At 40.2% G+C, this 25,718-nt stretch overlaps 1 long non-coding RNA gene across 2 annotated transcripts in view; it reads right to left on the bottom strand.

The window, feature by feature from the left end:
• Nucleotides 1–25,718, bottom strand: part of LOC136018677 (uncharacterized) — an 83,881-nt gene that overhangs the window by 35,770 nt on the left and 22,393 nt on the right. Inside the window, exons 3-5 of one of the 2 annotated variants that reach the window (XR_010614527.1) lie at nucleotides 20,706–20,767; nucleotides 9,778–9,913; nucleotides 9,021–9,076 (exon numbers count right to left, since the gene is read on the bottom strand). This is a non-coding gene — a long non-coding RNA (uncharacterized LOC136018677). Of the gene's footprint in view, nucleotides 1–9,020; nucleotides 9,077–9,777; nucleotides 9,914–20,705; nucleotides 20,768–25,718 lie in introns of those variants that run through there. The other variant, XR_010614528.1, reaches the window with a different exon arrangement.

Genomic DNA, 25,718 nt, shown 5'->3' with positions numbered 1-25,718 from the left:
ATACTGCATGCTTAGAGTTGAAGCAATATATGGGAGTGAAAAAAGGGGACACAATATCTACAGCCTATATTAGGAAATATCACTATTTTTTCAGTTTAATTACTAGGATTTTTTACAAAAAAACATATTGTTGGATATTTTTAGCAATGCACTGTTTGGTTTACTACTATAAATAAAGGCCCATGAGACCATGCTTATCTCCTTTTTCTATTGGCTGAATGCATACACTTCTTTAGATCAGTGTTGCACCCTTCAAGCATAGAGTTCTCTGAAGCTTAGTTTTGTTTGCAATAGCCCTGGAGAAAACTAACACACAGAATATTGTTTTGAGGTTATGCTGCAGCAACAGGACACACTCCAAGTTGTGAGTCTGCAAATTGTTTTTTGTTCATCTAATATAAGATGATACATAAACAATTATGGTTCTCATATCAAAGGTTTCTGGTTGTCTTGAAACCACCAGAGAACGAGCCATTACCATCAGCAGCAGGCATGCTTGAAGTTCTTCTTTTTAAGTCTTGAAATCAAACTTATTTCTATTTGTTATCTCCTGAAAAAGAAGAATATTCTGCCTTCTTTGAGACTCATGCTTGACCCTGACACCAAGGAAACAAGAAGAAATCCTTCAGTTACACCTGAAGTTTCTTCTCAAGCCATCAGACAAGTCCTGCTGAGTTGAATACTATCAAAAACAACACTTATCTCTGCTCTGGAGGAGGCATACATAAAAATGTGGGTCAGGTTCTTAGCTGTAGGAATAATATCCCAGGTTTGCTTTCTTGAGCACTACAGGTCTTAAGAATTGTCTTTATAGTTCTGGAGATGCTTCTGCATTTGCATTCACTTGTTTACAAACTTGGACTATTGAGCATTCCTTATTCACCTAAATTAATTAACTGCTTTTCTGATGATGCCTTTCTACTCACTAACAAATTCTTAGATTTGTGAAGTTTTTAGGAATCAAGTTCCAGGTAAATCCACAGGTCTTCAAACTTTTGGAAGTGGGCCACGGCCTTAAGAAGGGCTAAGCACAACATACTACACCAAATGACAGGTGCTGACACAGTGGCTAGTATATGGAGATTAAACCTTTTCCTGACTTTAAGTATCATTTCTTAATTTATTGGCAAATGCGAAGCAGTGATTGAAAGGAACTCTTTAGGGCCCTTCGGCCTTCCTCTACAGACATATTATCAATTTCTTTAATTATCACAGTGACAGGAAAACTTAGTGAAATATTTAAAAGAGGGAGGGAGGAAAACGTGTTTATTTTCATTTAGGACTACTTGAAAACAGATTATTCTGAAGATGGAAAGAGAATCATTGGACATTTAAATAATTAATTACTGCAAATCCATTAAATGGGAACCAGTGTAACATTTTGACTGATTCAGCATAACCAGCTTTCACTGATCAACTTCTAAATTGCTATTTCTAAATTGCCACTTGCAGGAATTTTAGCATAGCACAATATAAATCACTAGTCAGTCATGTGCCCTGTGTACCAGAGAACTAAGTGAGAAATAGTCTGGTAACAGCTTGGCTATGATAATTAGACAAAAATCATGCAAATGAACACAGCCCTTCTATCATTTTCACCTCTGCGAGCAGCTCCACTATTTATAAAATATTAAACCCTGGACATTTATTTTAGATAGGTAGGATTTACAGCAAATCTTATGAGTTATTGCACTAATAGGTTTCTGTAGGTGAAAAGCAGAAAGCATAATTTCTCAAACTTCATTATTTTGCTAGACAACGAAAAGATTGGAAGCGATAGTCTGGTTAAGACTGCTCTTACCAGTATTTTTATCAGAGCAACAAGGCAGGATGGGAAGCAGCTTTTGCTGCTTCAGATGAGCTGCATCAATTCTCTGCTGCAGAGAGCATAAAGAGTCAAAAGGAGGTAAGCGTACAAGGTCAAAAGTAAAAGAAGTAACTTCTTAAAAACCAGTCAACATTTCTCCATGCTTGTTTTTTTTCCCCTGAGATTAAATATATTTGTAAAACATCTACTTTCATTTTTTTTAATGTAAGTTATATCAAACATGTAGGGCAATCTCAGCTCAATCAAGCTGAGTAAGGTTAAAGAAGGGAGGGAGGACCTTCCAAAGACATTGCTGCTGTAAGTGATCCACACAATCTGGTAAGCAGCACTTTTTTCGTCAACGATGCAACAGCTTAAAATGCATGGGTTTTGTGATGTTATGCTGACAAACAGGCAGTTGTGATTCTTTTGTATGAAGCATTATTTAACCTGCATCCCAGCAAATTGCTTGTCCCTGGAGCTGCAATTTTTCACACAAGCCATAAACGCGTTTCTAAGCCTTTCAGTTCAGACCCCAATTCACATGGTACATTGTGTGGGAAAAGAAGCTGCACCTCCCAGTTTTCTGCCAGGTCCCAGCTGGTGATTACTTTCTTTCTGACTACATTCTCCCAGTATTTTGAGTTTAACATTGTGTTTTTCCATTTTGATTTCTATCACGTGCTGTTCTGCTCCACTGTGTTCTGCCAAACAGTGCCCTAACTTAACAGAGCTGCTATAATCTATATATAGTTTGCATATTGATTCCTGTAGTATTTTGAGATCCTTCAGATTGAAGGTTATCACAATATAAGGTTCCTTCATCTGTCATTTAAGGTAACCTTTAAAAGAGAGTTCAGTTCAATCCAGATGTTTATCCAAACTGTTCTAAGTCTCAGGTGTCTGGAAATACAGAAGGAACAGGGCTTTTGAGAGACTTTCAGTACCACTTAATACCAATTCAGGCAAACTACCATATCATCCTGTCACTGTAATCACTTGGGATGCTAATAATGCCTACCATTTCTGTAGAACTTGATAAAGATGAATCACCACAACACAGTCCTTTGCAGTATTATCCCCATTTTATTACTGAGGAAACAGGGTGTCTGCTATTACATTACACCATTAAGTGACCTGCTCTTTCAATCTAGCAAGAATAGCAATGAAAGATGAAGAAACTATTACTGTAATTTTCCCACCTTTTGTGTGGTGAAATGCTGTTTAAATATTTAGATCCCACAAATTCTTTTACCATCATAGCACATTTTTAGAAAAGCAGGCCTCTGAATAATCATTGCATTTTGACTGTGCTGTGCCTTAGCAGCAATATTCCATTTATTGTAATTTTTATCATGGCAGAAAACTCAGCTGAGTGTGAAAATAAAGACACATGTCACTGTTCACTATTTTCTCATGCAGCCTTGAATGTGCATTTAGATATCATTTTGATAAGGCATCAACTTCTTGAAATCAGAACAATTCTCCAAAGAAAAAACAACAATGTATGTATTAGAGACTACAATACAGTCCGCCATTTAATCTATGGAAATATTTCCTAGTTCCTGGTTTCCACTAAAGGTCGGTGGTGCTGGAAAATCTGAAGGTTGTTTTTGTTTGGGGGGTTTCTGTGTGCTTTGAAAATCTCAGCCTTTGTGACTAACGCCATGGGTACTAAAGAACCTAGAGGAAAATACTGTATGAAGAATACTTTTTGTACCTCTATCAGAAATCTTTAGGACCTAAAGCATAAGATGCTGTGTTAACTCCACTGATCACAGAAGCCAGAAGAAACAAACCAAAAAAGCGCTCAGCACCATCATGGACTCACTTCCAACTGAACATTTACATGTCATATAAACCTAACTGTATACAACACTAAAATAGGCTCTGCAGAATTAATTGAGTGCCAGTTTGGCCCTGCTTCCCATTCAGTAGAGTCATCTAAGGAAAAACTGTTGAAGAAGAATCTGCCACAGTTCCAATTCCAACTCCCAGAAGTCTCAACCTGTGACTTATCCCAAAATATTTTGGCATGGGTTTCATGTTAACTGCACTTCAAATTGTGAAAGACACAGTTTCCCTATGAACGGTGTTCCCATCAAAGACTGACGGGGAACCATCATTGCTGAGCTGGGATTTTCTGATGAAAAACCCTTCAGTCAAGACCATTTTGAGATTTTACCTAATGGAAGAAAACAGTTCACAAGAAACGGGTCTCCACATCACAGTTCAGCCCTCTGCAGCAAACTGGTGTGGTACCAAAAGGAACTTTCATTGTACCAGTTCTATAACTGGATGGAGAAATTAGTGTTATGTGTTATATATCTAAATGTAAGTGAAAAGAAACTGCACTTTTATCTGGATTTTACAAAAAATCATACTTCAGAATGAATTCACGTGGCAGTTGATCAATAACTAAAGTACTGAATATTGTATCACACTGTGTAAAAAAAACCACCCCAAAACATTAAGTATAATTAGTAAAGAAATAATATGACATTTTCAACAATATGCTTCTATTTCAAATATATTCACCACTTTTGTATAGCAACTCTGAGGCCAAAATACAGCAAAAGCAGAGTAGCCTCAGCTCCATCAAAGTCTGGCCCTCCCTTACATCTCAATAGTCACAGCACGAGTAGTTTTTTCCCCTTTATTTTGAATTTGTGGAAGATAGATCTTATCAAAATTGACCACTCCCACACTAAAAGCTGTGTTTTATGTATTCTTTTTGTTTGTATGTGCAGATACATTGTTACGCATAATTAGCAAAAGAAGCCTATATGAACTCGACATCAAAGAGAAGCAGAAAAGTCAAAGGTGGCAAGATGAACTTGAGAGCTTCATTAGCAGGATTACATGATACAGCGGCTGCAAAGGACTAGATTCCATTGAGGAGCCTGGTCTAGCTATTCCTACTTTACATCCCTGTGATAAAATGCTGATGCTAAGAGTACAACAAATTATGGAAGGGCACTGAAAGAGGCAAAGGTTACAGGACCCTTATGCATCATTCTACCCAAATCTTTACTCTTTTCAGCACCCAACAGTTGCATCTTTTGCTTTCTACTCAGAGCGTATGATACAAAGGAACTAGACATGAACAGTGATGTTCAAATAGCCACAGCTAATAACTATATTCATCCTTCAAGACTGCACACATACTGCTGTCCCAGGAGGGTACCGGGAGCTTTGAAGAATCAAGATAGAGAGGTGGAAGATAAGCCTTGTAGATTCTCCAACTTTAATAGACAAATAATGAAAGATTTTCCCTGTTAAAGATAACTAGGAATTAACCCATAATAGTGTTTGTTCCTGCTTTCTAGCCTGAATCAGAACATGACAAACTATAGCTAACCCTGTGGAGTCCCACTACTGAGCATCTACACAGTCACAAAGTGAACGGATGTATCATTGCAATATTACTGTATGACCAAGGAGGAGACCAGGCTCTTCAGCTCTGTTTTATTAAGGAGTCATTAAGGTGCCTAGAGGGGTTAGCTTTTGACAACTGCACTAACATGACAGGAGAGAGTTTCATCTTGTCAAGCACCTTCACAATGACCTCACCACCAAACAGGAAAATGGATACTTCTCAATTTCTTTTCTGTTCTGAAAGAGATACCAACAATCAGTTTATGTACAAGTGAAAAATAAAACCACCTTGCAAATATAAAGCAAAGCAAATCCTCAAACACTGCATATGTGTTAACTTCAATGTCAGTTCTTTGTGGCAGGATACATCCCCATGTGTAATGTACTTTCTAGGCACAACAATAAAACTGGCCATGGGTATTATTTCAATTTCTAGAGAGGGCGGTTGATATAGATGAAGGTCAGTGCTATTAGCAGAGGAGACAGCAGCACTGACCCACATACTTTAACAAGGATGTGTGCACATGCAGGATAATTCTGGTAATTCACATCAAAGTTACACACACAAGAGGTGTGGAACTGGGCAAATGATGGTAATTGAACATGAAGACTACAGCAGAACATTTTCATAGTGTGTTTGAAGACATTAGAATAAGAGGCTTTAAATACACGGATGGTGAGGGAACTCCTATTTTAATCACCTTCCCTAGGATTCCACAGTCTGTGTCTGAAGCCAAATTTCAAATCTGTTACAGCCTAGATTGAGTTGCATTGGACTAAAATGCCTTCTATCCACGACCAGGGTTTTGATGTGTACCATTCAGCTTCCTAGCAGGGGTGGCACGTGAATTTTGTGGGCTGAACTTGTGTCACTGTCACAAATGTACTGCCATTTCCAGGTAGCATGAACAATGTATTTTGAATTTTATTAAGAAAGATGAGTTAGACATTCAAAACTGTGGCATTTCTTAATTTCGTCTAAGCTGTAGAAGAATATTATGAATCCTTTGAACAAGGAAAAGTACTATTCACATTCCTTTTGAGAAAAGATTTAGTATATATGATATAATCCTTGATACAGGTATAGGGAACACACATGGGCCTCATTTTCCAGTGCAATGGGCAATTCTAAAGACACAGTCTGATATCATTGTCCAGATAAACAGCAGTTACTGGGCAGCACCCAGGCAGATAATGCTAGACTATTACCCAAAGCAATACTGGTAGTGCCCTTCTGGAACAGTGACTTTACCTACCATCAGTAAAGAAACACAGTAGACTGAATACCTGTCTAGATGCTTCAAGCACTGGAAGGTTGCTCTAATGGAAAAGGAATCCCTAGGCAAAGGAAACCAATACAAGAGACATCAGACATCTGCTTCCATCTCTTCCTTGGTTGGTTGGCCTTATTGTGAGTGGTTGTGTGAGCATCTTTCCATCCCCTCTGTCTCTGGCCATTGTCTACTGGTACTCTTACAGACTCCATTTTAAGCACCCAGAGATGAGGTGCAGCAGCAGTTGTCCCGGGTCTTTGCTGCAAGATGATTCTTACAAGAGCATACCCCAGCGGTACAAGTGTTATGAACTCTCCCTGAAGACCAGCTAGAGATCCAATTTGATGTTCTAATGAAAAAGCAGCCTAAGTTTAATAGCAGTTCACGGAGTTAGATTTTTTTAAATCCTCACTCCTCTTAGTATTTTCTAGAACAAGTTCTCTCACTGTTCTGGTTTATCCCACTTTCTATTGCTCTGTTGGTTTTTTATCTTACTGGAACAAATTTAAGACTTTTTTTTTTTTTTTACTTAATTATTCTTATTAATATTCACACATTAATGCAACACATTTATTATTCAAATTGATAACAATGTCTCTTTTCTAACAGCCCTAATCCAGAGACTGAAGATCCTAAGGAAATGAGAATGACATTTTTAAAAGTCAAAATATTACTTGATTTATTTCCAGCTATTTTGGACTCTTTTAGGCTCCAACAACATTACGTATATTTGAACAGGAGTGGAAATGATGCGTAGTTTTCTCAATACCCATTATCTGCTCTTCCTTACCAAGATGCCAATAGAGTATTACAGAGAGCTGTTCTACATGTCCCTGCTTCTATCTTGAAACAGATCTTAGGCTTTGGAAGTCTGAGAACAGAGTGGATTAAAATACGAGGAGAAAAATTGACTCAGAACCTAAGGGAGAAGCCATGTTTAAAGTGATGGACAAAGAACAAGCCAGTCTGACAGAGGTGTCAAACAAGCCCTGCCTCACACTTACATTTTGTAAAACAGAGTACCTTAAAAACGGAAGTGGGACGATCTAGCTTTTAAATTTCCAGTTCCCCAATCACACTGGAAAGCCGGGAACTGGCCACCACATCCCATAGAACAGGAAGATGCTGCCACCTACAGGTGCGAGTGCCAGGAAGGCACCAAATCACACCCGCTGGGTCCCCACTACGGGCAGAAAATAACACCATAGTCCAAAGTCCAGAAACCCATAGATACATGGTGCTTGCCACAGTGACACTTCATCCTATTTCTTAACTTTCCTTCGTTATTCTTATTGCTCAGAGAGTAATAAAGGCACATAAATCAGTGCCTTCAGCACAGAAAAAAAAAAATAAGAGGTCTTGCTTTGTAGCAAGGACCCACTGCAGGAACTACAAGACCTCTTAGAAACCTCACTGCCTGACACTTCCACTCACATGATGCAAAGATTAAAATAAGTTATTCTTGTAAATAAGTCCACAAATCCTGATCTAAGACCACCATGTCAACACTCAGAGAGGTCAAAATACCTCACATGGTTGTGCTCTTGGCTTGCAAGTTACACAAATTTTCATATTTAGCTTTATGATGCTTATTCTTAGTCCCATGGTGGGGTTGTAAGTATAGTTCTTTATAACAGGAGCTCACAAAAGGGTAAACTGAGACAGTATTTTGGAGAGGCTTGAAACAATACAAAAAAGGTTTGCATGGTGGAGGAGGAAAGTAGTCCCTAATCATGGTTCACACAGAACCAGGGGTTTGGCATGTAGCTGACATACTCAGGGAACACATTTAGAAAGACTGCATTTTACAGAGCGCTCAGTGAAAGATAGGAAGTCTCACTTCTTGGGTCCAGATAGTTTACAAGTCTATATTCCTATGGCCATGCAATACTAGTAGTAAATACAAAACCAAAGAAATCAGGAAGACTTAGGAAAACAGGTGGGCTTTTTCAGAGCTTTTTTTCTCCAAACAGTGTATTTGACATATTTTTTTAACCAGAGTGCAAATCCTGTACTATGGTTATTCAATAATACTCCCATCAGTATGCCAGACAGCACAGCTTTTTGACTAGGGACACAGCGTTACTCCCATAAGGCATTAGGGGGTCTCTTGAAAGTTGTGCTTTGAACTTCTCAACTCCTGTGGGTTCTGATTGACATTTTACATAACACTTGTGACCATCACCACAGTGAAAGAAAATAAAACAAGTAATCTACAAATGCAGAGGGCATCTTCTTCTCACATTGCTGTTTCAAACTAACACAGTCAAATTATTCTCTTCTGTGTGAAGAGTGGTGGAGCTAGAACAGCCACTGGAGCTTGCTCTGCTACAATCACCACACCTTGTGCTCCAAGTCTTCATTTTATGAAGTAAACAAACTTGACCCTAGTCCTAATTTCTACAGGGACCAAAAGACTCCAAAGTTTGAATGACACCTACCTGCAAAGGCAACCCAGACTTTACAAGCACTCCAAAGACTAACAGCATTACAGCACTCCTGCAGGGAGATGGACTTGTGGAACAGGTCATTTACCTGCATGCTGAGCTGGGCAAGCAGCAGCCAGATCTGCTCCAAAACCTGCAGATGCTCCCCATGGATGCATCCCCAAGATGATCTGCACAAATGCCAGGACATCAGTTGTGTATCAGTTTGCAACATGCTCACATTGTGTTTACTGGTTTCAGTTTACTAGTGCAAAAACTGAAGTAACATTAAATAAAATATATTTCTTGACCTATACTTCAGTGTTCTCCTCTGCACCCTCCTTATGAAAATATCTGACACCAGTAAGAAAGCTGCCACCCACATGCAGCACACTAGGGATCTCCATAGCTAAAAGCATGTCATGCACCAACTCGAATAAAGCACCAAGGCTTGTTTCTAGCAGCTATAATAATTCACACCTTCTGTATCAGATGCAGAAGGCTACCTAAAATCATTATTTCCAGTGGGCTACACATGCAAACTACATCTTCCTAGGCAAAGAGATTAAGCCTACAGCAGTTGTGGGTGTTTTATTCTCATACACAACCTTTATCTCGCTGCATTTATCAAGATCCGGACAAATGCATCAGTGCTATTAACACACCAGCAAGGTGAATATATGCATTACAGTATGGGAAAAACAGACGCTTTGCTGTTTCTCATCAAACTAATTACTGATGGGTGAACTCTGGACTGAGTGAAGGTGCCAGTTATATTGGCATGAAGTCAAAAAGGATCAGGCTTGATGCATAGAAATACAACACACTAAAATTCAGGGTAACAAATTTCACCTTTAAAAATTTAGTGATAGCTTTCTTAATATAAACTCACCTACACTGCACTGGAACAAAACAGCAGCTTGCACATCAGCAATGCTGATAACAGCTCACAGATTCGGGGTAAGAAAATTCCTACTTGGATACCATTCCCCTCATCTTGTTCAGCTGAGCAGAGCTGGAAAGTACCTCTGCAAATGAAATGCAAGAAAGTGAATCCATTCATCTCAGCAAATATAAAAATACAACACTATTACACTGGTCAGACTTTCCCCCGTATGTAACAAGCAATGCATTCTATTTTCAATCTAGAGGATTTATTTTAAATTATGGAAGACAAAATGAAAATATACGGGTCCTGTTATTGCAAGCAGCTCTATGCAGACGCACCACTGTCTGCATGTGTCTCCTGATAGAATTGCAGTCAAAAAGTCTAACAGAAAGTGTAAAACCAGCTTGGACTTATTCTCAGCTTGGGATGCCTGGGACATGACCAACTCAAAAGACATCCCAATGAATTCACCTAGGTTTAGATCTGCAGCAGAACAAAACCACCTGCTGCAAAAAGGCAGCCCCTCCCCACTCCCCAAGGAAAAGGATTTTCTTTTGCTCCGATTTCTACACACACCACATATTCAGACAGACATAAGAATTCAACACTGGTCCAATTCATTGCTGTACATCACCGAGTGCTTTCATCCTTTATAACCCATTGTAGAAAGAAAACATCCTTGTTTGCTTCTTATGGTATGTACTGTAGACAAAAAAATCAATTGGTTTTGATCCCAGCAGCCAGTCAGTGTGTCATCTAAAGCTCCAAACAGCTCAACCATCCTTTGTAAATTCAGTAAGAGGCACTAAATTATCAAAACTACTTTATTCTATCATTTAGTACCATTTAATAACACGGGAACACCTAAGTGTTGCTATTGTAGTAAAAGATGGCAACAGCAGTTTTCCATGTAGTGATGTTTCATCAGTAAAAGCTTATCACTCATCCTCAACTAAGCAGCAAACTGGATGCTCGATCATGACTGTCCAAGATTCAGTCTCCCACTTACAGTCTGGCATCTTCTGAACTATGAGACTGACAAAAAGTCAGAAAACCTCCATTAATCCAAACTTTGGAAGTGCAGTTGGGGAGACTCAGCAGATAGTAGTTATTTTGAGAAGCAAAACCCAGTCCAACCGTCAGCTTCATGGATGCAAGAAGCCTCTGAAGTTGAGGAAGATCTATCTACAGAGACAGCCCTAAACTTCACAAGCACTTGCCACAGCCCACAACACAGACCCACACACAGCATTAACCTTGCATCCATGGGAAATGCACAGAGGTACACATGCCAAACTGGCCAGGCAGGAGCTAGCTTGGCTGTGAAAATTGAGATGCATTCAGGGAGGCTGCACACAAGCTAAACAGAAGCAGCTTAGAGCTACTGGTGCTTTCCTTGGACAGTTTGCACAGATGCCAAGAAATCAGCTGCTGTTGCTGAAGAGTCAGGTCTTTAGTAACTACAAAGCACAGGAAAGAATGCTGTCTTGATTTAGATTGCTTCAATATTTAATCAGTACCAATTGTCCTTAAAAGTCTGACAGATAAATAGCCAGAATCTGAAAGCTTTGGATTTTAAGCTCTGGATGCAGTGGGAGGTGAGGAAGTATTCCTACATTCTTTTTCTTCATACTATCAGCTGCTGAACTTGAGCATTCCTTTCCACTAACACATAATGCATTTCTACTCATCCCTCCCCACTGTACAACTGGATCAAAAACTTGTCTGAACTATCCCTAAATTGTAACAGAGAATCTCCCCATTCTGTATGGGTGTTTTGCAATGCGACTCTAAGTTTCAGTAGGTTGGTCCATAATGTCTGTGTCAGCTGACAAATGATTGAATGCCTAGAGAAGAGTGAGTGGCATACACAGGGAGACTTACTGTTTTAATACTGGGGTTGTGTCCTGAGGCTTATACTGTCTGAAAGAGCTTTCATTTTGGCAATATGAACAAAGTTAAAACACTACCTTGCCACATTTCTCAGTGGCCAGAACTAACACAGAAGATGAAGTCACAGCAATACAAAGCACCTCTGCAGTGGTAAAAATAAAGCTGTTTTTCTCTTCACAGCCCTATCAGGAAAATGGGGTAAACCAGACCCTGATCTGCCCTTGGGTAAAAGGCAGGGAAGCGATACTGAGAATTCTCCATCTGGATCTAATAGGTCCCCTGGGGAAGTCATCCGAGTCTTATCTTTAACTCAGTTGAACCATAAAATGGGATGAAAGCAGACCTGAAGAGAAGGTGGATTCTCTATCTATGCTGCTTGTTATGAAGTTCTATTACAAAATTTCAATATCAATTTGTGCGTCAATAAACAAAATAAGTTGAAAAACAAAAGGAGCTGGATAGAAGCACAAAATGCCACTCAATGGGGATCAGAGAAAAACAGCTGCTAGAAATGAGATACTCTTCACTCATTGCTTTCCACAGCCCAATCTTCATTAAAGATTTTGAAAAGGTTTAGAATCTGAAAATCGAGTTCAGATATATCATTGTCAGTAGCTTTTCACTGATAGAAATCCTGCTAATGCTACGAAAGAAAAATAATTTTACACAACTTTCAGAACCTCTTTGCATGAATCCATTCAGGGTCTGCAGTTCAGGACCTTGCTTATATGTGTATCTCCACAGGTACAATTTTCCTGTTGGAGATCCAGCGACAGCTTGCATGGTCCAATGCTGTCCCAGTTGCTCTCCCATGCAAATTAGACCTTGGGCGATATTACAGGTTAGGTCTTGGCAGGTTAGATCAAGGATATGCTATGCCTCTTTCCATCTAAAATGGGGTTTTATATTGAAAGGTCTATAGTGGCTTCCCTGCCCACTGCCCTCATGCCATCCACCAAAGGATCTAATTTTCAAATGTGCTTAAGTGAAGCCAACTTTGCATAAAGAACTTAATGTAAATAAGCTGTCTAGCCCAGAATTCTTAGTAACATTACTTTAAAGTTCAGAAATAAAGACTTAAGTCTAGACTTGTATTTAAAAATAGCCTCAATGGCACAGCATTTCAAAAGAATAAAACCTGAAAGTAGTACTCAAGGCACAGAATACCCTTTCCCCAATTACTCCTTTGAGGCGATACCTGGTGATGCGCTAATGAAGATTACCACCTTGTTGACAAATTACTTATAAATTATATAACCAACATGAATTTTTTTCACTTCTTGTTCATACTATAGAAAAGAAAACCTCTGCTGATGCACACAAATGAGAAGCAGAAGAATAAGCTAGTACAGACTCTGTCAATAAATACACACATTGAGAAATGGCTTCCTAGTTTATAGCAGATTTATAGTTCTTATCTCAAGTTTCCAAAGTTCATCTGAATCTCCAATACAGGGAATTTCAATGTATCAGTAAATCTTTTAAGCCATGAAGAGAACTCAAAGAAGCAATGTCCCTTATCAGTGGAAGAAGTGATAAATCTGAAATAATATATAATTCATGATGACACATATCAAGACATTACAGCAAACACTGACACAAGACCTATTTATGGTATTGCTTTTCTAAGTGTATTCCCTACAGAACCATCTCCTCTCTTATTCTGAACCAAACACCTGCTTTGATAATGCACATCTCTTCAGAGCTGGGAAAAAAAGCAAATCTAATTCAGCAACCATTTCTCATGATAGAAAACTAGTGGCCTTCAGCCAGCAACATATAAAAGTAAATGAAAATTTAAGCTCAGATCAAAAAGAAATGTGACATAGTACGGCTACTTTAAAAAATTTATGACCCCAGACATCAAGCTATCCATTGTCTAAAACATGCTAATATGAACATTAAACTGTCCTTGGCTGGGGAGCAAAGTTTTGGTTTGGTTCTTTCTCAACAGCCTCCTCAGTCTGCATGGTTTAATACAGACACAGATTCACGAGCTCTGAAGAAATGAAGAGTCTTCCCAATCATTCTAATATGGTCCAAGGAGTTAAGGGTCACAGACATCCTGTTCAGGAGGCATTTACATTGCCACCCTGAAATTGAGAACCCGGGAATACTCTGAAAATATCAACTAGAAGTTGTAACAGCCTTGGGAGCAAGACCACTACCAGACAAGTTTGAGAAGTGCATTAAAGGCAGTGACTACAGGTGACATGACTGGCAATAACATAGCACATTCATCAGTGTTGCAATCTTTGAATAGTAAAAATAGCTTTTGAATAGTTAAAATGTCATTCAACAAAACTACCAGGGATAATGTAGAGTTTGGGAAGAAAACATAGGTATATATCTGGAAAAACAAGAGAGAGAAACTACTTCCCTGCAAAGGCCATTACTGCAGTTCACCTTTGAATTAAATATAAAGTAATAAAAAACCAGAAGTAGCTTTGCTTGCACAAACGTGTCCCGAAGAACCCTCAGAATAGACACCATCTTCTGAAAACACAGAGCAAGGATGCATATATTCCCCTAATCCTCCCCACACCATCAAACCTTGCCCCAGGCAGTAACTAAACAGCACAGCTACAATGGCTGGTAAATCAGAATTAAACTAAGAAGAAACCAAAAGCTGGCACAGATGCCGCACAGGAGTTTCACACTGTTTCACCCATGATGACTTTTCCTCTCATCTTTTTAGGTGAGTCATACAGAATAATGTAATCTCAAATGTTAATACACTTGGTCTGAACAGAGAAAATTATTCCAAGGCTGGCTGTGGTGCAGTTGCAGCAGCACTGTGCTCTGAACCCACTGAACAGCAGCAGATGTGCTCTTTGCAAAGCCTGCTCAGAGCACCCTGTGAGATACCAGGACATTCAAAGAACAGACAGGGCATTTAGGGACTGGGCAGTCTTGCAATTTTAATGAAATGGTTTCCAATGTATTTTTTGTAAGGATGAGGAAGGTGCCCGCATGGGTGTAGACTTACAGAACAAAGACATACAGACTGGAAACATTTACAGAAAATTCACACTAGAGTAATTCACACTAGAAAATTCACACCAGAAGAATAAAATCAGTCATATATGCACTTAGGTAAACACCACAGTAGTTACATTGAAGTGGTGCAGCAAGAAGCACTATGATGTCTACAAACACAGGATAATACTTTTATGCATACATACATTTTACATATACCTCCACTTGTCCCTCTTGGTTAGGTTAAGGGTTGTCTGAATCTGACAGTGCTTCTCACCTCACTATCCCCTCACAAAAAAAAAAAAAAGCATGGAAAGACGTTTCCCCAAAGACAGGCTGCAAACACAACAGCAGGCCAGCAATTCATTGCCTCCTTCTACACCAGACTGCCACTGTGAAGGGGAATTCTCACCCATCTCCTTCCCGAAGGTGAACGTGAAAGTTTAATTCAGAAATCTGCATTCACTGAACACTGCTGTTCCGCAGCACCCTAAGCTGTCTTGATTGCCTTTGCTGAGGAGTCAAAAGCTCTATGACATCCACTGTAATCTAGTCCAGATTCCTCTTAAGCTTAGTGAAAGCCTGGTAATTTCCGGCAGGATCTTGCAAAACATCTCCTCTGACTAGCATGGGCCACACTGATTTTTTTCTATACTTAAAAAAATAAATGAATAAAATTGGCAATTTGTTGTCATCCTAATAGGTCAACCTGCAGTTTTAAGGACACCCAGAAGAAAACCTCAGCACAAAGTTTCAGTCATGATATGGAAAACCAAAACTTAATATATGCATATCACTACTATAAGACACAACCTACACTTTGCTAGGGCAACATAACCAGACAACCCCATCCTCTTGTTTGATATAACAAAATGAAGCTAGACATGAGGGGTCCTTACCAGACAAGATGGATGTTCTGACATTCATAGACATGTCCTCAGGGTCAAGCCTCTGCTCCATCAAGACATGTGGCTGACGGAGGGTCAAGGCACTGCTCAGACCATGCACTGAAGCTTTTTTATTCAAGCGTTGCTACAGGAAGCTTTGAGAACCCAAAGCAACCTTCCACTTGAGACCACCAGACCTTGGCTCCCCAGTTTGTTACTTGCCTTTCAGATAGTCTAGGTCTGGAATTTTCAATCACCAGCTGCTTTCTTGCACTTAAATTCAGTATTAATTGGCTTACCTGAACTAGACACAGCTATTAGGTGATCCAAGCTTTCCCCTTAATCAGTCAAGTGATCCTGTTTTCCATCTTTATAGTGGCCTCACAAACAATAAAAACAGTCCTTTAGTAAGTATGCATCATCTAGATTCTGGGATAATGGAAGTTGTATAATAAAGTTGAGTCTAAGACACATGGTAGCAATGAAACTGTCTACCTCATTCAGAAACAGAAAAATCTCTCTGCTGAGTATATCAGATAACTCTCACTAAACCCAAAACATTTTCCAGTGCAATTTTAAGAGTAGATTACAACTCATCTTCCATACCCAGGTGTTCACAGTTTTAAACTGGCACAAAATTACCTGTATCAGTATAACCCATCTTACTTCAGTCCATGAACCATGAATAAAAGGGAACGTTAAACTGCAAAACCAAAAATCAGGCCAGTAAAACTTATGTAAACCAGCCCATAGCTAACCTTAGAGGGGAAGGGAAGGAACCTGCCCACATCTCCAGCTAATCTTAATGTGTCCCTGGAGAAATTCACCTTACTGTCTTCTTCCTTAGTCAGCTGAACCATAAAGGAAAATAATTGCCCCTGAATAAAATGCTTTCTGTATTCAAGCTGCTTTATATCATATTTGGGATTTTAAATATGCAACTATACATAGCATATTACAGAATAAATGGAGCCAGAATATTAGGAAGAAATATTAATCTGGCATCTATAGGAACAGAGGATCAAGCAACAGATGGAAAGGGGAATCAGCTCAAACACTAGGTAACCTTGGCTGTCACAGCCTCAGAAGCACAACCTGCAATTAAAGCGTTCTCAACAGCAAAAAATGAAGGTTGCACTCACAAATACAGTTTCATTGGCAGCAATAATTTCAAGACAAGGACAACAACTAATTATACTGATTCTGTTCCTCAGATGTATTATTCTATTCCTTCTTTTTTCCTACAGGATAAACAGACTCCAGAGAATCACTCCATAAATTACTCCTGTTCTTGAGAGAAAAAAAAGCAACAATTCTCTTGACTTCCAGCAATACAGGGTTTTTACGTTCTTACATACGTTCTTACATACGTGACGTGTCTAGTTCAGTCAGTATGCATTCATGGATTGAAACTTTGGAGATCTTTTTTTATAAACCAGTTAAATATCATAAAGAAGGATTACTTAATGTCTTGTTTTTAAACAACACTTTCCTTTTAAGGTTATGATAACAAATGATCTTTCCAGAATGTCCAAGGAAAACTGGGAAGTGCTGGAAAAGAAACTTCTGAGAGCTCTCAGCACTATGTTTATGACCGTAAGATCATCCTTTCATGCCAAGGGTCAGATACGAATGGCTTAATAATGGGACACAAAGTGTTGTCCACTAGTGTTATTGTAAAGCCAGATGGGGTTTGTAAGACAATAACATTGCTTTCTTTCAAACTGGATGTTTTAAGGACTTTGTCAAGAGAGCATTCCCTGGCTCTTCTCTCTCACAGAAACAAAAGCCTACAACCAAAAACCAAAAAACCCCAAACACATAAAACCCTCAGAATAATTTGATTAAAATGAAAGAACATCACCACTGAAATCACTATGACAGATTTGAAATATAATGCTCTAAACCTGGCTAATTTTCAGAAAACCCTGTGCAGATGCTACATAGATGACACATTTCTTACACCACCATAAAAATGATATAAGGCCCACAATGGAGGTATTCAAACAAACAATAACAAGAGATCACCTTCACTACAGACTAGGAGAGACTTTTCTTTTTGGACAGTTATTTACATGAGAGGGAATGAACTAGAGCTAAGCTAATATGAAATAAATTTGAGATAAATACCACACTAAACAGTGCAAAGACATTCAAGCTATTTTCCTGTAGCTTCACGAACATGAAATGATTCTCCTTTTCTTATTGACTTGCTTGTCCCTCTGATATAATAGAGTCACACTAATTCACACTAACAACTGGGAGGCCAATCGCAAATTACCAGACCTTGCAAATTAGCAAGTAAGCAAACAAACGCTATTAAAAAGCCCAGTCAAGGGTATCACAGCACATCATTTACTTTGTTCATTTGTTTTTCAGAAGTGTAATTTAGTCCCCTAATGCTCCACAGCACACCAGCAGTGGGCAGAATAAGCACAAAAGCCCCCACCATTGATGTCTGTTTATTCGGGTTTGCAATCTTGTCCACTCAGCCTGTTTGAAGAGCTAAGGCTGTGGTCCTAGAGACATTTAGGAACAAAACAAAAACATGATGGCCTCACTACTGTGTGCTGGTGTCTGCACATCTGGGGTGCAGCCACACTGAATGTCTGCAGATAAGTAAGGTGCTTTCCAGACCACAAGCAGACCTGGTTCCTGTCAGGTGCCCTGTTCACAACAGCAATCAGTATTTGCCATAAGCAATTATTTGTAAAGTACAAGTTCATAACGGCAGTGGGCTAACAATTACCTGCACTAAGGCACTACTGTACCGCCAAAGGTCACATGTGAAATCTTTTTGCCAGCATTCCTGTAGACGGGATGAAGGAAAAGTGTGAGGTTTTTCTCTCTTTTGGTAAATCTAATGGCTACAGTAGCCCTTTTAGACAACTATTCTATACCCAGACCCTGGAAACCAGGCTGAGGTAGATCAGCCCAGCAAGCAGCAAAAAGCTGCTTTGTGCTGAGGACCTCTCAATTGCAAGATGACACATGACTCTTTAGAGGCACTTCCCTCAACTTGAGTTAGAACCCAGGGCTCAGCCTCTCCCCCTGCTAAGTTTTTTTCCACAGCAAATTACTGTTCTGCACACATTTTCCTTACGAAAGGGCCACGTTAACTTTTCTGCTTTTCTCCACTTCCACAATGGAGTGCTTCACTTGAGGAATCCTACAGTGCCTACCTTTCCTTTACAGCTTTCTGTTTAGGGACCCAGACCAAGACCCCGGATAGTTTAAAATTTCTTAGCCCTTCGTAGGCAGGTGAGGAGCTTTCTCATCTCTGTGCACTTCAGAAATGGAGCAGAAATAACTGAAGCCAAACTTTACTCCATTCTTTGCTGTCTTCCTCCCTTGTCCCCTCTCCTCTTCCCCCCTCCTTTCCCTTTTCCTCACAACATGCATTGTTTCCTCTTTTTGGTAACCTTTTGACCATTCCTCTCTTTTGACCTTCCCAGTCTAAAACAAGAGCTATTCTGCCGTCATAGGGCTTTCAAAACACCCACAGCACTCAGCCTTGCCTGCCTTCTATAGTCCCTATCAGAACAGGCAACTCTCTCCTTTTAGTCAACTTCCCACTCTTTGACCCCACTTTTTAAGCTCAAGGGAGCCACCAGGATGACTTGGTCCTTCTGATCTCTTCGTCCTTCTTGACTCATATTGCAATGCTCCACTAGTCTACTGCATAGATGCTAAATGTGCCATAACATCTACTTTCAGGAAACCATTTTCTATGATAAGTGCTTTCTCTGTGGTGTCTCCCTTTTCCTCCTGCTTAGATACTCCACTGCCTTAGGAGCATGTGGCATTAAGATTCAAGTTAAAGCATTTTAACACTGATTTTCATCACCTCCTGCAAAAAAAATAGTGCCTGGAACCCCATAACCATAAAGCAAATAAATGCGGAACTGTTAGAACAAAACACTATTAGGCATTGCCTGAAGTGAATTAAATGGTAGGTAGAGGTTAATCCCTGCATCAACCCAATCCAGTCATCTACTCTAAATTCTCTTTTCCAAACTGATAGTTTGGATAGGCTAGAATGAAAATTACTGATAAGATTGACTCTCAAGCAAAATTGCGACCTACTCTTAAGAAATTTTCTGCAGGATCAGAGTGAGCTGTTTGTAACTACAAAAGCTATTCTCTAATAATATTATCCACAAAGTTTGATCACTTTTCCCCTACTCTGAAGAAACTTACACCAAAGCAGAATTGGACACACGTCAAGAATTATAAAATATTAGCGTTATTTTGGATGAAAAACTCTTCCAGTTGCGTCAAATCCAGAACTTCAGCAACCTTCCTGAGAAATCCTGCAGCAGATCCTCACTGCTTTTATGCTTACAGACTTTTTTTAATTATTGTTAAAGATGAAAATAAAATTGTCCAGAATGTGCTTTAAAAATCAGGCTTCTTTATCAGGACTTGCAAAATAGCTGAAAAAAACTTGGTTAAATAAATAAATAAAAAGCAAAGAGCAAATCCTGTACTTTCAAAGCCTTTTCACGGGTCCTCTGTGCCCAAAGTCAGCTGCCTCCAAAACCATTCCAGTGTGAAGTCCCCCTCCCCCAGTGTCTGGTGGCATATACTTCAAACAAGCTGACACGTTTCGTATGTCATCTCTTTTACAAACACATACCTATACAGCTGTCACTAAAGCCCTGCACACTTTCAAAGTGAAACAGCCCTACATGATTCTGTCAAATAAAGTCTCTTGCTATGATATTCCAGCAGCTGTTTCATGTAGGTTGAAAACGCTGTCTCTCCTCTCCCACTTTTTTGTCCTTCAACTCACTGCATTTTTACATCACCAGCAATATCCCAAAGTACTTCTTTGTGTTGCTTACATTTTGATCACCTCAAAAAGAAAAGCCTAGGGACAGCCTCTTTCCCTGTACCACTCCTACAACAGCCAGTCTCACTACAAGGGCCCATGTGGGGAGCCAGCAACAGGAGATCCCTGGCCCATACAACATTATCTGCAACTTTAAGTAGATGTGAAACCTGCTTGGCATTCCTTGAACTTTGAAACCTCCAGTCTTTAGGCTTTCTTATTCCTTAGAAGCCCACCACATGTCAACAGATGAACAGCGTTTTCTTCTTAAAACACACCCAGGGACTCTACCTGGCAGCAAGGACTTTAATAATGTAGTACTGAGTTATACTTCCTACCTCCTCACAGGCCTCTCGGCTACACTGTGTTTTCATGCAACCGTACAGGAAAACCAGAACCTCTGTGAAGTAAGATAACATTAATTAATATCATCATCTATTTACCATTCACAACATTTACATATATAGAATCATAGAACAGTTAGGGTTGGAAAGGACCTCAAGATCATCTAGTTCCAACCCCCCTGCCATGGACAGGGACACCTCACACTAAACCATCCCACCCAAGGCTTCATCCAACCTGGCCTTGAACACCGCCAGGGATGGAGCACTCAAAACCTCCCTGGGCAACCCATTCTGGTGCCTCACCACCCTAACAGGAAAGAATTTCCTCCTTATATCCAATCTAAACTTCCCCTGTTTAAGTTTTAACCCGTTCCCCTTGCCCTGTCACTACAGTCCCTAATGTAGAGTCCCTCCCCAGCATCCCTATAGGCCCCCTTCAGATACTGGAAGGCTGCTATTAGGTCCCCACGCAGCCTTCTCTTCTCCAGGCTGAACAGCCCCAACTTCCTCAGCCTGTCTTCATACGGGAGGTGCTCCAGTCCCCTGATCATCCTCATGGCCCTCCTCTGGACTTGTTCCAACAGTTCCATGTCCTTTTTATGTTGAGGACACCAGAACTGCACACAATACTCCAGGTGAGGTCTCACGAGAGCAGAGTAGAGGGGCAGGATCACCTCCTTCGACCTGCTGGCCATGCTCATGTTGATGCAGCCCAGGATACGGTTGGCTTTCTGGGCTGCGAGCGCACACTGCCGGCTCATGTTCATTTTCTCATCGACCAGCACCCCCAAGTCCTTCTCTGCAGGGCCGCTCTGAATCTCTTCTTTGCCCAATCTGTAGCTGTGCCTGGGATTGCCCCGACCCAGGTGTAGGACCTTGCACTTGTCGTGGTTGAACTTCATAAGGTTGGCATCAGCCCACCTCACAAGCGTGTCAAGGTCCCTCTGGATGGCATCCCTTCCCTCCAGTGTATCAGCTGGACCACACAGCTTGGTGTCATCGGCAAACTTGCTGAGGGCGCACTCAATCTCACTGTCCATGTCAGCGATGAAGATGTTAAACAAGACCAGTCCCAACACCGATCCCTGAGGGACACCACTCGTTACTGGTCTCCAGGCACTCATTACTGGTCTCCAGAAGTGTGTATATATATATATATGTATGTATGTATAAAGTAAAATTCAAATAGGGATTCCACTCTACAAAGGGGCATTTAAATTATCACCAGCAGTTTCTGAACTTTGTGATCAGTAGGTAATACAGCAGACATGCATGCATTTCTGGAGAGAGTCTTAAAATTAGCATGATTTGTCACTCCAATTTAATTGGGCTGGATCCTTGACCTAATACAGGTGTACTGACTTAAATTAGTCTACAGAAATGGGCACAGCTTCAGTTATTCCACTGCCAGAAGGGGTCCAAACATGTCTAAGTTTTTTTATGACATGCCTGAGGAGAACAGAGATTAATTTATTCATCAAGCCAAATAAAGGGTTCTTCTTACACTATCTTAGGGTCTGGCTTACACATAAGGGGTACTGAAGCCCACTAAAATGAAAGACTGATTCCACTTTCCCAGTTTATACAGTGCATGAACACTCATATCACAGAAGGCAAAAGAGGCAGCAAGGGCTCCCAGCCTAATCCTCTCTTTTCTCTCATAATGCTTCCCTATGCTGTACTATCCACATTCCTTCTGCCAGCCAGTCCTGAAGAGAGGAAACAGCAATCTGCCACAAAAGGAGTCCCAGATGAATGAAGTGTGACTTCATTTCAGCCCATGGGCTGCCCAGCAGCACTGTAGCTGTTGTGCAATTGTCTAGATTGCTTCTTCAGGGACACCTGTAATAGATATTCTTTTTCAGATATTTCTGCAAAGATCCCAGGCTTTGTTGGACTTGCTTCAAGAGCTGGCTGTTGATATCCCCTTGGAAGAAGCTATGCTGCAAAGGGAAGCTCAGGATGCACAGCATTTTCTAGTGCCTCAATACTTACAGCCAAGGCAGGACAATTGGGGTGCAGAGGGCACAATTTCGCTCAGCTCATACAGTAAATTGAGTCAGGTTCAAAGAGTAGGATGGTTATTTTTGGAGTAGATGCTAGGATGATAGTGCATGTCTTGCCTGTATGTTACAGTCTGACCTGTGGGTCTATCTTTGCAGTAGTATATTCATCCAGTATGATAACAATACTGAAGTCAACCAGGGAAAGTTTTTTTAAATATATATTGGATTCCTGATATCCTTGAGGAAATTATTTTGACCTTATATTGCTGAAAGTTCTCCCACAGTTACACTGCCAGAGCCCCTTTGTGGCATATAAGTTTATTAAAAAAAATGCCTCTTGCAGATTTCCTGATCAGAACCTAGTAATGCAAGTCAGAGGCTTCTGTTCAGCTGATTCAGTGATAGCTCTCTTCAGTAGGGAGAAATTACTTTTGTGTAAGAAGCAATACCCAGCTTGTTTCAAACCTCAGCCTCTGGCAAATCTGTCATAGCAGGAGACATTCCCTGTTTCTTTGACAGATTGGCCTGCGGCTGAAAGTTAATCTAACATGTCAGAAAAAGTATACAGTAGGTAAAGAAAAAAGCCAAAGCTAACACTCTCAGCATTTTACATCAGGGCATATTTGAAAGAAACGCTCATTTATAGACAGTAAAAGCATTGCTCTAAGTCTTTGAATTAAAAGAAAATGAAGGCATAAAGATATGCTAGCAATAATAATAACCTTACAGAATGAATGGACTGGAATCTGTAACCTACACCAGGGTTAAAAAAAATACCACCAGCTAAGATCCAAGACTGCTCATTTTTGCTATTACAGATCAATTTTTTTCTCTCTTCCTGTCACTCAAGAATGCCAAATTAATAACTGGTTTAACTATCATGAGGCATAAAAGCATCAATTTTGGCTACTACAACAAACAAAAAAAAAGTCACACTTGTCGATGCTATCAATATGTAATTTTGTTGACATTGTTTTATCTACCCTCCAATCAACAGCCCAGATTTGCTTCAGTTTCTCTATTATTTCTTGTGGATAATGTGCCTGAAGTTATAGCAAGCATCATTCTCAGAAATTCACAAACATATAAATACAGTAAAGCTTTTGCTTTAAACTGTAGCTCAGATCTTAAGGCAAAGTCAACAGGATTGCTGCTGGCCAGCCTAGCCTGAGAAAGCCAAAGAGAGACAGAACCATGTTCTCTGTGGGAAGTGTAGTTTTATCAAAAGTCTAAACATTTTGCGAGAATAGTTTAATGAGTGAACTCCCTTGACAGGTACTGAAGGAAGATATTTTTATGTTATTTTGCTCCTGTGATTTGATTTTCATACCAGAACTGTAAGGCTACAGTTATGATTTTACATTAGTAGAATGAAAATACTGAATGTCTCAAAAATTACTTTCCATTCAATGAAAAACCTTAGATTTGAGGGGAGAAGTCTGGAGAGAAGAAGGGTCTGATATAGAATGAAAACACATTTAGCAGTGTGAGATTTTCCCAGGGGGTTGTACTTCCAGGCAGCCACAGCCAGACCATAAAAAAGGGATGAAATACTGCATGCTTATTGCTATTCTAAATGTGTAAGGAAAATTTCATCAAAACTTCTCATGCCGCCAACTTTCTTAGCCAAAGCAACACTCCTGATTCATCTGTACAGTGTTTATAGTAAATGGCAAAAGCTGTGAGAAAGGAGCGTGATAATCTTTAATCTCTGTATCATTTTATAAGCTGAAAAGAATACAAAGAATGAAGCAACTCACCAACCAGTCTAAAAGTTTGTGTTAAGACTCTGAAAGCCGTTTCTCATTGTCACCTGGAGCATCATTTTCCACTTTTCAGGTCTTTAACTTCCTGTTCCAATACCCTGACAGTTTTTCTCCTAATCCATTAATGCCAAAATAAGGGCAATTGTTAAAGCAAAGCGTGTTTTGTACCAGACATCATTTGGCACAGCTCGGTTATTTTTCATTCCCCAGTGTGCTACAATGGAAGGTGCAAGGGAAGGTCAGCCCAGCTCTACAGCTCTGCTCCCTGCTGGACACTCCTGCACTCTCACAGCTATAGGCAAAGCACAGTTCACATGCAACTTTTGTTCTCAGCACAGATCACTTTGCTGAAACAACAGAAGCACAGATATGGGCTGTACCTGGAAGGAGGCAGCAGAGCCAAAGCAGGAAATGAAGCAGCCAAGGCAAAAGGCAGCAGGAAATATAGGGAACATCTAGAGGGGAAGGCACCACCTCAAGCCCCTTCACTGCTTTTGCCACCCATGTGCCTCATGGTGTGGTGGCACCCCAAGTCCCTTCTGACCTCACGTGGTGGAGTGGCTGCCTGCACCATCACCTTCCCCTGCACCTTAGCTCTAGGTGAAAGACAAACCATAAAATGAAGAAATGAGTGACTCTAAAGCAAGAGTGAAGCAGAGTACTACTGGCTCAGGCAAGGCTGGGGAGCCACTCCAAACTACATGGAAATGGGCAACCAGGCCAAGCTGGACAAAGAGCCTTCAGGCCAAGAAGGACGAAGAGTGGGGGCAAGGAGGAAGGAAGTCACAAATGTTTGAGACCCAGCATCTTAACTGGTTTCTACAATGACTAAATAAATCCTGAACTAAATATTTTTCAAATTCTGCTTAAGCACATCTTTTGTATCTCTGAAGATGATTCCATAAATGGCTGAAAGCACCTTGAACACATGCAACACTTAAGCATTGTTCTTTTTCTAATGTATGTTTTGAAAAATTGACTAGGCTCATATTAATCTAATAAATGGCAGCTTTCCAGCCTGATAGCTTCATAATGGGCATCTTGGCCTTTTGAGAGTCTTTTTTTTAATCCCTCAGAGATTATAAATGTGCAATTGCATGCGAACCAGCCTTGGGAAAGAGGAGGTTCCACATCATGTTTTGCTACTAGCAAGCTGCATTTCCTAACAAATGCACCAATCTTCATCCTTGCCATTACGATTTTCAGGGGAGTATTTGTGACAGCAGGCATGAAGA

This window comes from Lathamus discolor, chromosome 8 (assembly GCF_037157495.1).
Source record: "Lathamus discolor isolate bLatDis1 chromosome 8, bLatDis1.hap1, whole genome shotgun sequence".
Classification (NCBI taxonomy): domain Eukaryota; kingdom Metazoa; phylum Chordata; class Aves; order Psittaciformes; family Psittacidae; genus Lathamus; species Lathamus discolor.
This window is presented reverse-complemented; position numbering and strand designations above follow the sequence as displayed.